Source organism: Perognathus longimembris, chromosome 13 (assembly GCF_023159225.1).
Source record: "Perognathus longimembris pacificus isolate PPM17 chromosome 13, ASM2315922v1, whole genome shotgun sequence".
Lineage (NCBI taxonomy): Eukaryota > Metazoa > Chordata > Mammalia > Rodentia > Heteromyidae > Perognathus > Perognathus longimembris.
The window spans coordinates 30,227,212-30,240,911 of record NC_063173.1 but is presented as its reverse complement, the minus strand read 5'-3'; the positions used below and the strand labels follow the sequence as shown (position 1 = coordinate 30,240,911).

The 13,700-nt window shown below is 39.5% G+C and overlaps 1 protein-coding gene across 1 annotated transcript in view; it reads right to left on the bottom strand.

Annotated features, from left to right (window-relative positions):
* Luzp2 (leucine zipper protein 2) overlaps window positions 1-13,700 on the bottom strand; it is a 344,929-nt gene that overhangs the window by 100,281 nt on the left and 230,948 nt on the right. The window lies entirely within an intron of this gene.

Here is a 13,700-nt window from a genome sequence, read left to right as displayed (position 1 = left end):
AGAAATCCGCCAGATGGCAGAAGATACACATGGATCACAGGCTGAACATGGATGGACCGAAATCGCTGAGAAAGCATGAGTACCCCACAAAAGACATTCTCACTCGTGGCCACAGAACAGCTCCTTGAAGTTAGCCCTTCCCCCACCGCCAGAACAAAGCACCAGCTTTGACACTGGCATAGGGCCAGACCAGACTGCAACGAAAGCGGGCCTGGGGAAAGCAAGGACAAAGCAACCATCTTTGAAAAAGGAAAGAGGGACCAATCAGTGAGATCCAGCTCTGCCCAGGAGAACGCCCCCTGCCCTGGCAGGAGGCTTGTTCTTGCTGCAGCTCACACACTCAGGTGAACTCAGTCAGAGGTTCTGGCCCTCCCTGCCGGAATTTCTAAATTCAAACCAAAAGTGGCCAGCAGCTACTGGTGGCACAGAGCAAAAAGACAGGAGAACAAACAGTTCCTGAGACAGATAAACGGTAACGTCACAGAGGAAGTCCAATTCCCAGCCCACAAAGGAGCTGAATTCCATAGCCAGCTCCCCCCAGGAGGCCGCCCCACCCAGGAGGGAGGAACCTCCCCCAGGCAAGTGTCTCTCAGGCAGGTTAACAAGGCCAGAGGCACCCCACCCTGATTAGTCCACAGCCTATTCAAAGCCAGGTGTTAAAGGCAGCGGCCCCACAGCAGATGGGCGGAGCCACGGTTCCCAAGACTGTTCACATCCCCCTCTACAGTGGACTACCAAGGCTTACCTGCTATCTGTGTGAACCACAGAGCCCCAGGATTTCACCAACAGGGGAGGTGGGTCAGAACAGATCCACCCCTGCAAACTGAAAGCAAATCAAACCAGCCAAGCAGCAAAATATACTTCAGACCATGGCAAGGAAACCAGAGACTAGAGAAAGTCCACCCAAACAAGGAAGGCTCCTTTTTATTTTCTTTTTATTTTTGAAACATTTTTTAAGTTTTTTTTTTTTTTTTTTTTTTTTTTTTTATCAGTTCTGAAACATCTTTGGTTTTCTGGTTCTCCAGTTTTACCTGTTTGTTTTATCAAGTTTTTTTTTTTTTTTTTTTTGGTTGTTCATTTTGCTAGGTGGTTTTTTTTTTCCTTTTTTTAAAGTAACTTTTCTATGTTTTGTGAATCTGTCTTTCAATATTTTCTCTTTATTTCTCTCTTCACATTCTTTTTCTTTAAAAATTTACTTTACTATGAAAAACACCTCTACTCTTTTCTGCTAACATTCCATTGACTATCATTTTAACTTTGTTCTTTGTACTGATTCTACTCTTCTCCACATTTCCACATCACTGAAACTAAACCAAATCACCCCCCCCATACACTTTAAACTGTTCTCTTTACTATCTCTAACTTACACTCCTGACTTACTTCCAGGACCTCCAGATTTCATTGACCCCTGGTTGTTGGATAGAGGGTATCTCTGCTCAAACAGAGTGAATCAAAGGGGTTCAAAGACAAAGCCATACAGTCCAAAAAGAACTTAATAAAAGAACAAAAATTGCTCAAAGGGGTGTAACAGTAAATAAATAATTACTGAATACAGGGCGCAGGAGTGGTTGTTATATCAAAATTGTATTCTTTAGGAACACCAAATCTAACTTTATGTACAGGTATACAGTGTATCTGTTCATAATTGTGAACTTCTAAGATGTATACAACAGTGCTTGGTAAGGTCTGCTTTGGGTCTTAAACGGTGCTAACAAGTGCTTGTAGATTGACATTCCCAATCCAAATGGGCAGAAGAAGCACAAGAAAGATGGCAAACAATGAAGGCTCATCTACCACTCAAAAAAAGCAGGAAGCAGAGCAGTCAATCAAAGACATAGAAGAGAACCCTCAAAATGCTCAACAAAGTATACTAATAATGTTAAATGAAAAGTTTGAAGCTCTTCAGTCAACTATTCTAGAGCGTGAGGAGGCAAAGCAAAAATTAATGGAGAATTTCATGGCCTCAACAAATAGAAAGATAATTGAACTTCAAGAGTCAAACGAAAAGATAGTTACCCAACTAAAAGATTTGAGTGACAGTACTCAAAACCAAATCAGTGAAGTAAATGAAGTAAAGAAGTCCATGCAGGACCTAACAGATAAGTATAGCAAGGACATGGAGATCATCCGGAAAGACCAGTCAGAAGAAAAAGGCATTCGAAATCAAGTAGCTAGCCTACAGTCCCAAATAACTGAAGCAGAGGATAGAATCTCAGGAGCTGAAGATTCCCTAGAATCTATTGAGAAAGATAAAAAATCAATACAAAACCAATCCAATCGACAAAACAGATCGCTTCAGGAGATGCAAGACTCAATCAGGAAGCCCAATTTAAGGATAATAGGTATTGAAGAAAACCTGGAGAAGAAAGTTAATGGAATAGGCAACTTAACAGAATATTAACAGAATTTAACAGAATATTAGCCGAGAACTTCCCAAATATCCAGAAGGATAGGCCTATACAGATACAAGAAGCATTTAGAACCCCAAACCGACCAGACCAGAATAGGACATCCCACAGACACACAGTGATCAAAATAGGATCAGTAGTGTCCAAGAAAAGAATCCTTAAAGCTGTTAGGGAGGGGAACTTCTGGGAATACAGCAGTGGAGTAGCAGAGCCCTAGCTGAGGTCCCTCCGACTTCGTAGTTTTCTCACCCCATAGAAACTTTTACTCCTAAAAGACAGTCAGAGTAAGTTCTAACAGTACAGGGATTCTGGCCAGGAAGGAAAAATCGACTTTGCTTGTCTGAAAACACAGATTTGAGCTCTGGCCAGCTTCCTGCTGCCACGCCAGTGCCGGCGCTGGCACAATGCTCGGCGCATCAACCCACACTCTGCGCGACTAAAGCACACAGCATAGACCAGGGAGAAATCCTCCAGATGGCGGCTGAGCAGGACGGGCTGAAATCACAGAGAAAGTGTGAGTACCCCACAAAAGATATTCTCACTTGTGCCCACAGAGCAGCTTCTGGAAGGTAGCCCTTCCCCCACCACCAGAGCAAAGTGCCATTTTTGACAGTGGCATAGGGTCAGAACAGACTGGAACTAAAGTGGGCCTGGGGAAAGCAAGGACAAAGAAGCCATCTTGGAAAAGGGCAAGAGGGCCCGACCAGTGAGAGCCAGCTCTGCACAGGAGAATGCTCGCTGCCCAGGCAGGAGGCTCGTCCTGGGCATTGGCTTAGGCAGAGGTGCACCACCCTGCCCGCTGGAATTTCTAAATTTAAAGTGAAAGCAGAGAGCTGCTCTCAGTGGCACGGAAATACCAGACGGGGGAACAAATAGTTCCTGAGACAGTTAAACGGTCCCGTCACAGAGGAAGCCCAATTCCCAGCCACAAATGGAGATGAATTCCATAGCCAGCTCCGCCAGGCAGCCACCCCGCCAAGAAGGGAAAATCCTCCCCCAGGCAAGCAACTCTCAGCCGAGTAAACCAGGCCAGAGGTGCCCCACCCTGCTGAGTCCACAGTCTATTCAAAGCCAGGCTTTAAAGGCCACAGCCCCACAGCAGACAGAGGAGAGCCACGGATCACAAGAATGCTCATATCCCCATCTACAGAGGATGCCCAAGGCCTACCTGCAAGCTGTGCGAACCACAGAGACCCAGGATTGCACCAACAGGGAGAAGGGTCAGAATATATCCATCCCTTGCAAACTGAAAGCAAGTCAAACCAGCCATTCAGGAAAATAGACTGCAGACCCTTGCAAGGAAACTGGAGACTGGGAAAAGAACACCCAAACAAGGAGGACTCCAGGTTTTTTTCTTTTTAAACATTTCTAAACTTTTTAAAAAATTTTTTTCATTTCTGAAATGTCGTTGGTTTTTTGTTTTCCATTCTTACCTGTTTGTTTTATCAAGTTTATTTTTTTTTGGTTGTTCGTTTTTCTGTTTGTTTTTTTTTCCTTTTTATTTATTTATTTTCAAATTTGTATTATCAAACTGATGTACAGAGAGGTTACAGTTTCATATGTTAGGCATTGGATACATTTCTTGTACTGTTTGTTACCTCATCCCTCATTCCCCTCTCCCTCCCCCCCCTTTCCCTTTCCCACCATGAGGTGTTCAGTTCACTTACACCAAACAGTTTTGCTTTTGTAGTTGTTTTTCTTTTTTTACCCTGTGTCTCTTGATTTTGGTATTCCCTTACAATTTCCTAGTTCTAATACCAGTATAGACAGTTTCCAATATACTCAGATAAGATTGCAGAGATAGTGTAGATACAACCACAGAAAGGTGATACAAGAACATCATCTGTAGTAGAAGCTACAGACACACATGGGAGGTAGAAAGTAGTTACAACTGTGATATAACAATCGTTTCCATAACATGGAGTTAATTTCACTTAGCATCATCTTATGTGATCATAAGGGTATAGCTTTGGGCTCCTGTGATCCTCTGCTGTGACTTGCCTAAACCTGTGCTAATTATTCCCAGTGAGGGAAACCATAGCGTCGATGTTTCTTTGGGTCTGGCTCCCTTCACTTAGTATTATTTTTTCTAAGTCCTTCCATTTCCTTACCAATGGGGCAATGTCATTCTTTCTGCTAGAGGCATAAAATTCCATTGTGTATATGTACCACATTTTCCTGATCCATTCATCTACTGAGGGGCATCTGGGTTGGTTCCAGATTCTAGCTATGACAAACTGTGCTGTGATGAACATTGTTGTGCTGGTGGCACTACTGTGATTATGTTTGTGGTTTTTTAGACAGATACCCAGAAGTGGGGTTGCTGGGTCATAGGGGAGTTCTATATTTAGCATTCTAAGGAATCTCCATACTGCTTGCCAGAGTGGCTGAACCAGTTTACATTCCCACCAACAATGAAGTAGGGTTCCCTTTCAGCCACATCCCTTCCAACAATGGTTATTGTTAGTTTTCTTGATATATGACATTCTTACTGGGGTGAGATGGAATCTCAATGTTGTTTTGATTTGCATTTCTTTCATGGCCAGTGATATAGAGCACTTTTTCATATCTCTTGGCCACTCTCATTTCCTCATCAGAGAATTATCTTTGTAAGTCTTTAGCCCACTTGATGAGGGGGCTATTGGTTCTTTGCCGTTTTGTTTTGGAGAAAGGTAATTTTTTGAGTTCTGCATATATTTTAGCTATGAGTCATTTGTCCATTGAATGGCCAGTAAAGATCTTTTCCCAGTCTGTGGGCTTTCTGTTTATCTTGCAAGCTATGTCTTTGGCCTGCAGAAGCTCTGCAGTTTGATGCAGTCCCATTTGTCTAACATTTCTTTGATTTTTAGCCTTTCTGCGTCTTTGTTAAGGAAGTTGCGTCCTGCACCAAGGATCCCAAGTGATTCTCCTACTCCTTCCTTTAGTGTTTTCAAGTTGTCTGTTTTGATATCGAGGTCTTTGATCCATTTGGAATTGATTTTGGTGCAGTGTGATATATAAGGATCTAGTTTTAGTTTGTTGCATGTGTTGAACCATGTTCGCCAGCACCATTTGTTTCCTTTTTATTTTTTATTTTATTTTTAAAATAAATTTTCTCTGTTTTGTGCATCTGTCTCCCAGTATTTTTTCTTTATTTCTCTCTTTGCGTTCTCTTTCGTTAAAAATTACTTTCCTATGAATAACACCTGAACTCTTTTCTGCTAACTCTCCATTGTCTATCATTTTTATCTTGTTCTTTCTACTGATTCTACTCTTCTCCACATTTCCACGTCACTGAAACTAAACCAAAATCATCACCCCGCCACCCCCCAATACATTTTACTCTATTGTCTTTACTACCTCTAACTTTCGCTCCTACTTTCTGCCAGGACCTCCAGGTTCCATTGACTCCTGGTTATTGGATAGAGGGTATCCCTGCTTAATCTGAGTGAATCAAAGAAGTCATAGAGAAAGGCACTCCTAAAAGAACTTAATATAAGAAAAAGAATTGCTCATAGGGTTGTAACAGTAAAAAAATTAACTACTGAATGCAGGGCCCAGGATTAGTTGTTATATTGAAACTGTATTCTTTAGGAACACCAAATCTAATTTTGTACACAGGTATACAGGGTATTTTTATATAATTGTGAACATATAAGATTTACACAACAGTGCTTGGTAAGGTCTCCTTTGGGTCTTAAATGGCGTTAACAAGTGCTTGTACATTGGCATTCCCAATTCAAATGGGCAGAAGAAAAACAAGAAAGATGGCAAACAATGGAGTCTTTTCTCCCTCTGAAAACAAGCAGGAAACAAAGCAGTCAATCAAAGACATAGAAGAGAACCCAAAAAGGCTCTACTAAGTCTACTGATAAACATGTAAAATGAAAAGTTTGAATCAATACAGCAATCCTTACATAAAGTAAAAGATGATTTCATGGCCTCAACAAATAGGAAGATGAATGAAATTCAAGAGTCAAATGAAAAGATAGCTACTCAGGTAAAAGATTTGAGAGAAGCCACTCAAAACCAAATTAATGAAGTAAAGATGTCCATGCAAGACCTAAGAGATGACATGGAAATCATCTGGAAAGACCAGTCAGAAGGAAAAATCAAGTAGCTAGCCTACAGTCCCAACTAATTGAAGCAGAGGATCAAATGTCAGGAGCTGAAGATTCCTTAGAATATATGGAGAAAGATCAAAAGTCAGTAGAAATCCAGTGTAATCAAGAAAACAGAACTCTACAAGAGATTCAAGACATGAACAGGAAGCCCAATTTAAGGATAATAGGTATTGAGGAAAACTTGGAGAAAGAAGTTAATGGGATAGGCAACCTATTTAACAGAATATTAGCTGAGAACATTCCAAATATCCAGAAGGATAGGCGTATACAGATACAATAAGCATTTAGAACCCCAAACCGACCAGACCAGAATAGGACATCCCACTGACACATTGTGATCCTAACAGGATCAGTAGAGTACAAGGAAATAATCCTTAAAGCTGTTAGGGAGAAGAAAACAATCACATATAAAGGACAAGCAATCAGAATTATCCCAGACTTCTCAGCAGAGACCATGAAAGCAAGGAGAGCCTGGAATGAGGTATATCAAACCCTAAATAAAAATAACTACCAACCAAGAATAATGTACCCAGCCAAACTCTCATTCATAGCTGAAGGAAAAAAAAAAGTCTTCCACACTAAGAAAAAACTGAATCAATATATCTCCACCAAACCAGCTTTACAGAAAATCCTCAAAGGTGTACTATACAGGGAAAATAATCAATATCCCAATACAGACAGAGAAATGACCCCTAAATTTTAAACATCAGATCAAGAAATGGGAAGACACAGCTGTTAATAAGATAGTGATAATGAAAGGAACAAACGATCATCTCTCAATCTTAACTCTCAACATTAATGGACTTAAATCTCCAATCAAAGGACATGGGCTCATAAGTTGGATCAAAAACCAAGATCCATCTTTCTGCTGCCTCCAAGAGACACATCTATCTAGCAAAAGTAAATATCTTCTAAAAGTAAAAGGCTGGAATCAAATCTATCAAGCAAGTGGCCCCCATAAGCAGGCTGGAGTTGCAATCCTAATGTCAGACAAAATTAACTTCAAATTTAAAAAGGTAAGAAGAGACAAAGAAGGTTACTACAAACTAGTAAAGGGATCTCTTCTACAGGAATATATAACCATGCTAAATATCTACACACCACATGCAGGTGCACCCAACATCATCAAACAAACAGTACTGGCTCTAAAAACACTCGTAGACCCAAACACATTGATAGGTGGGAACTTTATCACTCCAATATCACCTCTGGACAGACCAACACCCCCAAAACTGAACAAAGAAATCACAGAACAAAATAATTGCATAAACCAACTAGACTTAACAGACATCTATAAAATATTCCAACCTGCAACAACAGCATACACATTATTCTCAGCAGCACATGGAGCATTCTCCAAAATAGATCACATCTTAGGGCACAAAGGAAATCTGTACAAATTCAGAAGCATCAAAACTATTCCCTGCATTCTCTCAGACTACAATGGAATAAAATTAGAGCTCAACTCAAACAGCCACCACAGAATATACTAAGTTCAGGAGACTAAACAACACACTGCTGAACCATCAGTGGGTCATTGAAGAAATTAAAACAGATATTCAAATGTTTAAGGAATTCAACCAAGACGAGGACACAAAGTACTAGCCTCTTTGGGACACAGCAAAGGCAGTACTCAGAGGAAAATTTATATCTCTTAGTGTATACACCAACAAACTGGAGAAACAGCAATTCAATAATTTAAGGAAGCACCTTAATTTCCTTGAAAGAGAACAACATGCCAAACCCCAAGTCAATAGATGAAAGCAAATAATTAAAATCAAATCAGAGTTAAATCTATTAGAGATGAAAAAAAAATGGAAAGAATCAACAAAACATGAAGTTGGTTCTTTGAAAAAATCAACAAGATAAACAGACCCCTGGCAAACCTGACCAACAAATGAAGGCAGCACATTCAAATAAACAAGATAAGAGATGAAACAGGTAACATCACCACAGAAATAACCGAAATTCAGAAAATAATAAGAATTTTTTTTTTTTTTTTTTTTTTTTTTGGCGAGTCCTCGGAATTGGACTCAGGGCCTGAGCACTGTTCCTGGCTTCTTTTTGCTCAAGGCTAGAGGTCTGCCACTTGAGTCACAGCGCCACTTCTGGCCATTTTCTATATATGTATTGCTGGGGAATTGACCCCAGGGCCTCATACATACGGGGCAAGCACTCTTGCCACTAGGCCATATCCCCAGCCCCAATAAGGAACTATTTTGCAAACCTTTATGCCAACAAATTAGAGAACTTGGATGAAATGGGTGATTTCCTAGAAAAATTTCATATCCCCAAACTCAACCATGAAGATTTAAACCTTTTAAGCAGACCCATATCTAGTATTGAAATAGAAACAGCAATAAATGATCTTCCATCCAAGAAAAGCCCAGGTCCTGATGGATTAATTGCAGAATTCTACAAGGCCTTCAAAACAGAACTCACACCACTATTTCTCAAACTCTTCAATGAAATTGTAAGAGAAATTTTACTACCAGACATGTTCTATGAAGCCAGTATTCCTCATCCCAAAGCCAGGCAGGGACTAATCATGGAAAGCGGACTATAGACCGTTTCCCCTCATGAACATAGACGCAAAAATTCTCAAAAATATTCTGGCCAATGAACTTCAACAGGTCATCAAAAAAATCATACACCATGATCAAACTGGATTCATCCCAGGGAAGCAAAGTTTATTTAATATACCCAAGTCAATTAATGTAATCCACCACATCAACCAGAGCAAGGTAAAGAACCACATGGTTTTATCACTAGATGCGGAAAAAGTGTTGGACAAAATCCAGCACCCATTTATGCTAAAAGCCCTGGAAAAAACTGGGATTCCAGGGAACATTTCTGGATATAATCAAGGCAGCTTATGACAAACCAACAGCAAGCATAACTCTAAATGGTGAAAAACTAAAGCCATTCCCTTTAAAATCAGGAACAAGGCAGGGATGTCCACTCTCTCCCCTGCTCTTCAACATAGTACTAGAATTCCTAGCCAGAGCAATTAGGCAAGAAGAAAATATAAAGGGGATCCAAATAGGAAAAGATGAAGTTAAACTTTCTCTCTTCGCAGATGACATGATTCTATACATAAAGGACCCTGTAGCGTCTACTCCCATGCTACTAGAGCTGATCCAAAACTTTGGTAAAGTTGCATGATAAAAAAAACCCTCAGAAATCAATGGCCTTTCTCTATGCTAACGACCCGAAGACCGAGGCTGAAATCAAGAACGAAACTCCTTTTGCAATAGCCCCAAAACATAAAATACCTCGAATAACCTTAACCAAAGAAGTGAAATGCCTCTATGATGAGACTTTAAAAGCTTGAAAAACAAAATTAAGTCAAAACTAAGGAAATGGAAAAAACACCCAAGCTCCTGGATTGGGAGGATTAATATAATCAAAATGGCAATATTGCCAAAGGCTATCGACAAATTCAATGCGATACCAATTAATATCCCAACACCATTTTTTAAGGAAATAGAGGAAGCAATCCAAAAATTCAAATGGAACAATAAAAGACCTAGAATATCAAAAACTATCCTAAGGAGAAAGAACAGTATTGGAGGAATTACAATACACAACTTCAAGCTGTATTATAAGGCAATAGTAATAAAAAAAAAAAAAAAAAAAAAAAGCTTGATATCGGCACCAAAACAGGCCTGAAGACCAATGGAACAGAATTGAAGTCCCAGAAATGAACGCACAGAACTATGCCATTCCCTTTAAAATCAGGAAAAAGAGAGGGATGTCCACTCTCTCCCCTGCTCTTCAACATAGTACTAGAATTCCTAGCCAGAGCAATTAGGCAAGAAGAAAACATAAAGGGGATCCACATAGAAAAAGATGAAGTTAAACTTTCTCTCTTCGCAGATGACATGATCCTGTACCTAAAGAACCCCATAGAACCCCATCCTGTACCTAAAGTACCCCCAGGCTATTAGATCTGATCCAAAACTTTGGCAAAGTTGCAGGATATAAAATAAACCCTCAAAAATCAATGGCCTTTCTCTATGCTAACGACCCAAAGACCAAGATTGAAATCAGGAAAGTAACTACTTTTTTAATACCCTCAAAAAACATAAAATACCTAGGAATAGCCTTAACCAAAGAAGTGAAAGACTACTATGATGAGAACTTTAAACACATGGAAAATGAAATTAAGGCCGAACTAAAGAAATGGAAAAACCTCTCATACTCCTGGATTAGGAGGATTAATATAATCACAATGGCAATATTCCAAATGACTATCTATAAATTCATTTCAAAACCCATTAATATCCCAACACCATTTTTTAATGAAATAGAGGAAACAATCCAGAAAGCTATAGTAATAAAAACAGCTTGGTATTGGCACCGGAACAGGCCTGAAGACCAATGGAACAGAATTGGAGACCCAGAAATGAACCCACAGAACTACGCCTACATAATCTTTGATAAAGGAGCTAAACCAATAGTTTGCAAGAAATATAGCCTCTTTTACAAATGGTGCTTGCAAAACTGGTTCAACACGTGCAACAAACTAAAACTTGAATCTTATATATCACCCTACACCAAAATCAATTCCAAATGGATCAAAGACCTAGAAATCAAAACAGACACCATGAGAACACTAAAGGAAGGAGTAGGAGAATCATTTGGGCTCCTTGGTGCAGGACGGAGCTTCCTTAAAAAAGACCCAGAAAGGCTACAAATCAAAGAAAAGTTGGACAAATGGGACTGCATCAAACTGCAGAGCTTCTGCAGACCAAAGGACTTAGCTCACAAGATAAACAGAAAGCCCACAGACTGGGAGAAGATCTTTACTGGCCATTCAATGGACAAAGGACTCATAGCTAAAATATATGCAGAACTCAAAAAATTACCTTCCTCCAAAACAAAATGCAAAGAACCAATAGTTCCCTCATCAAGTGGGCTAAAGACTTAAAAAGAGACTTCTCTGATGAGGAAATGAGAAAGGCCAAGAGATATATGAAAAAGTGCTCTACATCACTGGCCATGAAAGAAATGCAAATCAAAACAACATTGAGATTCCATCTCACCCCAGTCGGAATGTCCTATATCAAGAAAACGAACAATAACAAATGTTGGAGGGGATGTAGCCAAAAGGGAACCCTACTTATTGTTGGTGGGAATGTAAACTGGTTCAGCCACTCTGGCAAGCAGTATGGAGATTCCTCAGAAGGCTAAACATAGAACTCCCCTATGACCCAGCAGCCCCAATTTTGGGTATCTATCCAAAAGACAACAAACATAATCACAGTAAAGCCACAGCACAACAATGTTCATCGCAGCACAATTTGTCATAGCTAGAATCTAGAACCAACCCAGATGCTCCTCAGTAGATGAATGGATCAGGAAAATGTGGTACATATACACAATGGAATTTTATGCCTCTAGCAGAAAGAATGACATTGCCCCATTTGTAAGAAAATGGAAGGACTTGGAAAAAGTTTTACTAAGTGAAGTGAGCCAGACCCAAAGAAACATGGACTCTATGGTCTTTCTTATAGGGAATAATTAGCACAGGTTTAGGCAAGTCACAGCAGAGGATCACAAGAGCCCTATAACTATACGTTTGTATACACATAAAATGATGCTAAGTGAAATGAACTCCATGTTATGGAAATGATTGTTATATCTCAGTTGTAACTACTTTCAACGTGCCATGTGTTACTGTAGCTTCTATTATTGATGATCTTCTTGTATCACCCTCCTGTGGTTGTACCTACACTATCTCTGTATCTTATTTGAGTATATTGGAAACCATGTATAATGGCATTAGAACTAGGAAATTGAAAGGGCATACCAAAATCGAGAGACACACAGTAAAAAAAGACAAACAACTACAAAAGCAATACTTGTAAAACTGTTTGGTGTAAATGAACTGAACAACTCATGGGGGGGGGAAGGGAAAGGGGGAGTGTGGAGGGGTAGTGAGGGATGAGGTAACAAACAGTACAAGAAATGTATCCAATGCCTAATGTATGAAACTGTCACCTCCCTGTAATTCAGTTTGATAATAAATACTTTAAAGAAAAAGAAATTTTCTTTTCATCTCAAATCCACCACTACTGAAAAGACTTTATTGAAGGAATTACTTTATATACTAGACTTGGATGGTGGGGTTTGTGATCATGATTTGTGTGCATGTGCTAGTTTTTGAGAGTGTTCTCTCATTTGGGCAGGTAGCATGAACTTTTTCCTAAAACTCTTTTTAATTTCTGGACAAATTGGCTAGACATAGGGCTAGTTCTGGCAAATCTAGTGCAATGGATCTGGAGATGGATGAGCTTATTTCCTACCTGGAATTGAAAGAGGAGTGCTTGTTCTCAGCCACACAATGCTCTCTTTCTCTCTTAAAGAAAGATGGTAGCAACTAGTGAAAGCACTTAGGATGTAGAAATGATAGGTGTGGTTCTATATTTAGAAGACAATAGAGTTTTTTAGGCAGCTGTATACTTTTCTTCTAGAAAACTTTTAATATATTGTTCTCATTATCAATAAACCTCCTGCCTTTCTGCTTCGTTTATAGACCACGGGTATTCACCTTGGTAGTGAGACACATTTACTCAAAGAAATAAGGTAAAGCCAAGCAGCAGCTGCCAGAAAATGACAGACAACAGGAGAAGAGCAAAGTAATAAGGCACCACGACTCCTCTAATCTTCTTAACACCTCTGTGACCCTTTCTATCACTGTATTAGTTCTGAAAATCTCTAACTCTATTATTATTTTTTGGTCCTTTTCTGCAGAAATCCTGAAAAGTCTGTACAAATGTCAGACAAGACCTCATTAATACATAAGCAATTGTGACCGTAGCTAAGAACAACCTGACAAATGTGCATTTTAGATACAAATTGACCTTGTATGGTACGGTTATCTCCTTTCTCAGCAACCCCATCTAAGGTAATCCCTTTACACTTGGAAAAAGTGTTCATAAAATAAAATATCTCATTTATCTGAACCCTAGGACCTGAGTGTTTGTTGCACAATGTGTTTTACTGACTTCTCTAATTTAGCTTATCAAATAATCTCAAATTCATTAAAATTCATTCCCCTGTGTCTTCTGTCCTGAATTCATTCTTTAGTAAGACAAGAACCTATGAGTTCTTCCTGTCTAACTCAACAATGGTGACAATCTAGACCAGAAATTGAGAAACACAAAAATAATCCGTCTCCAAA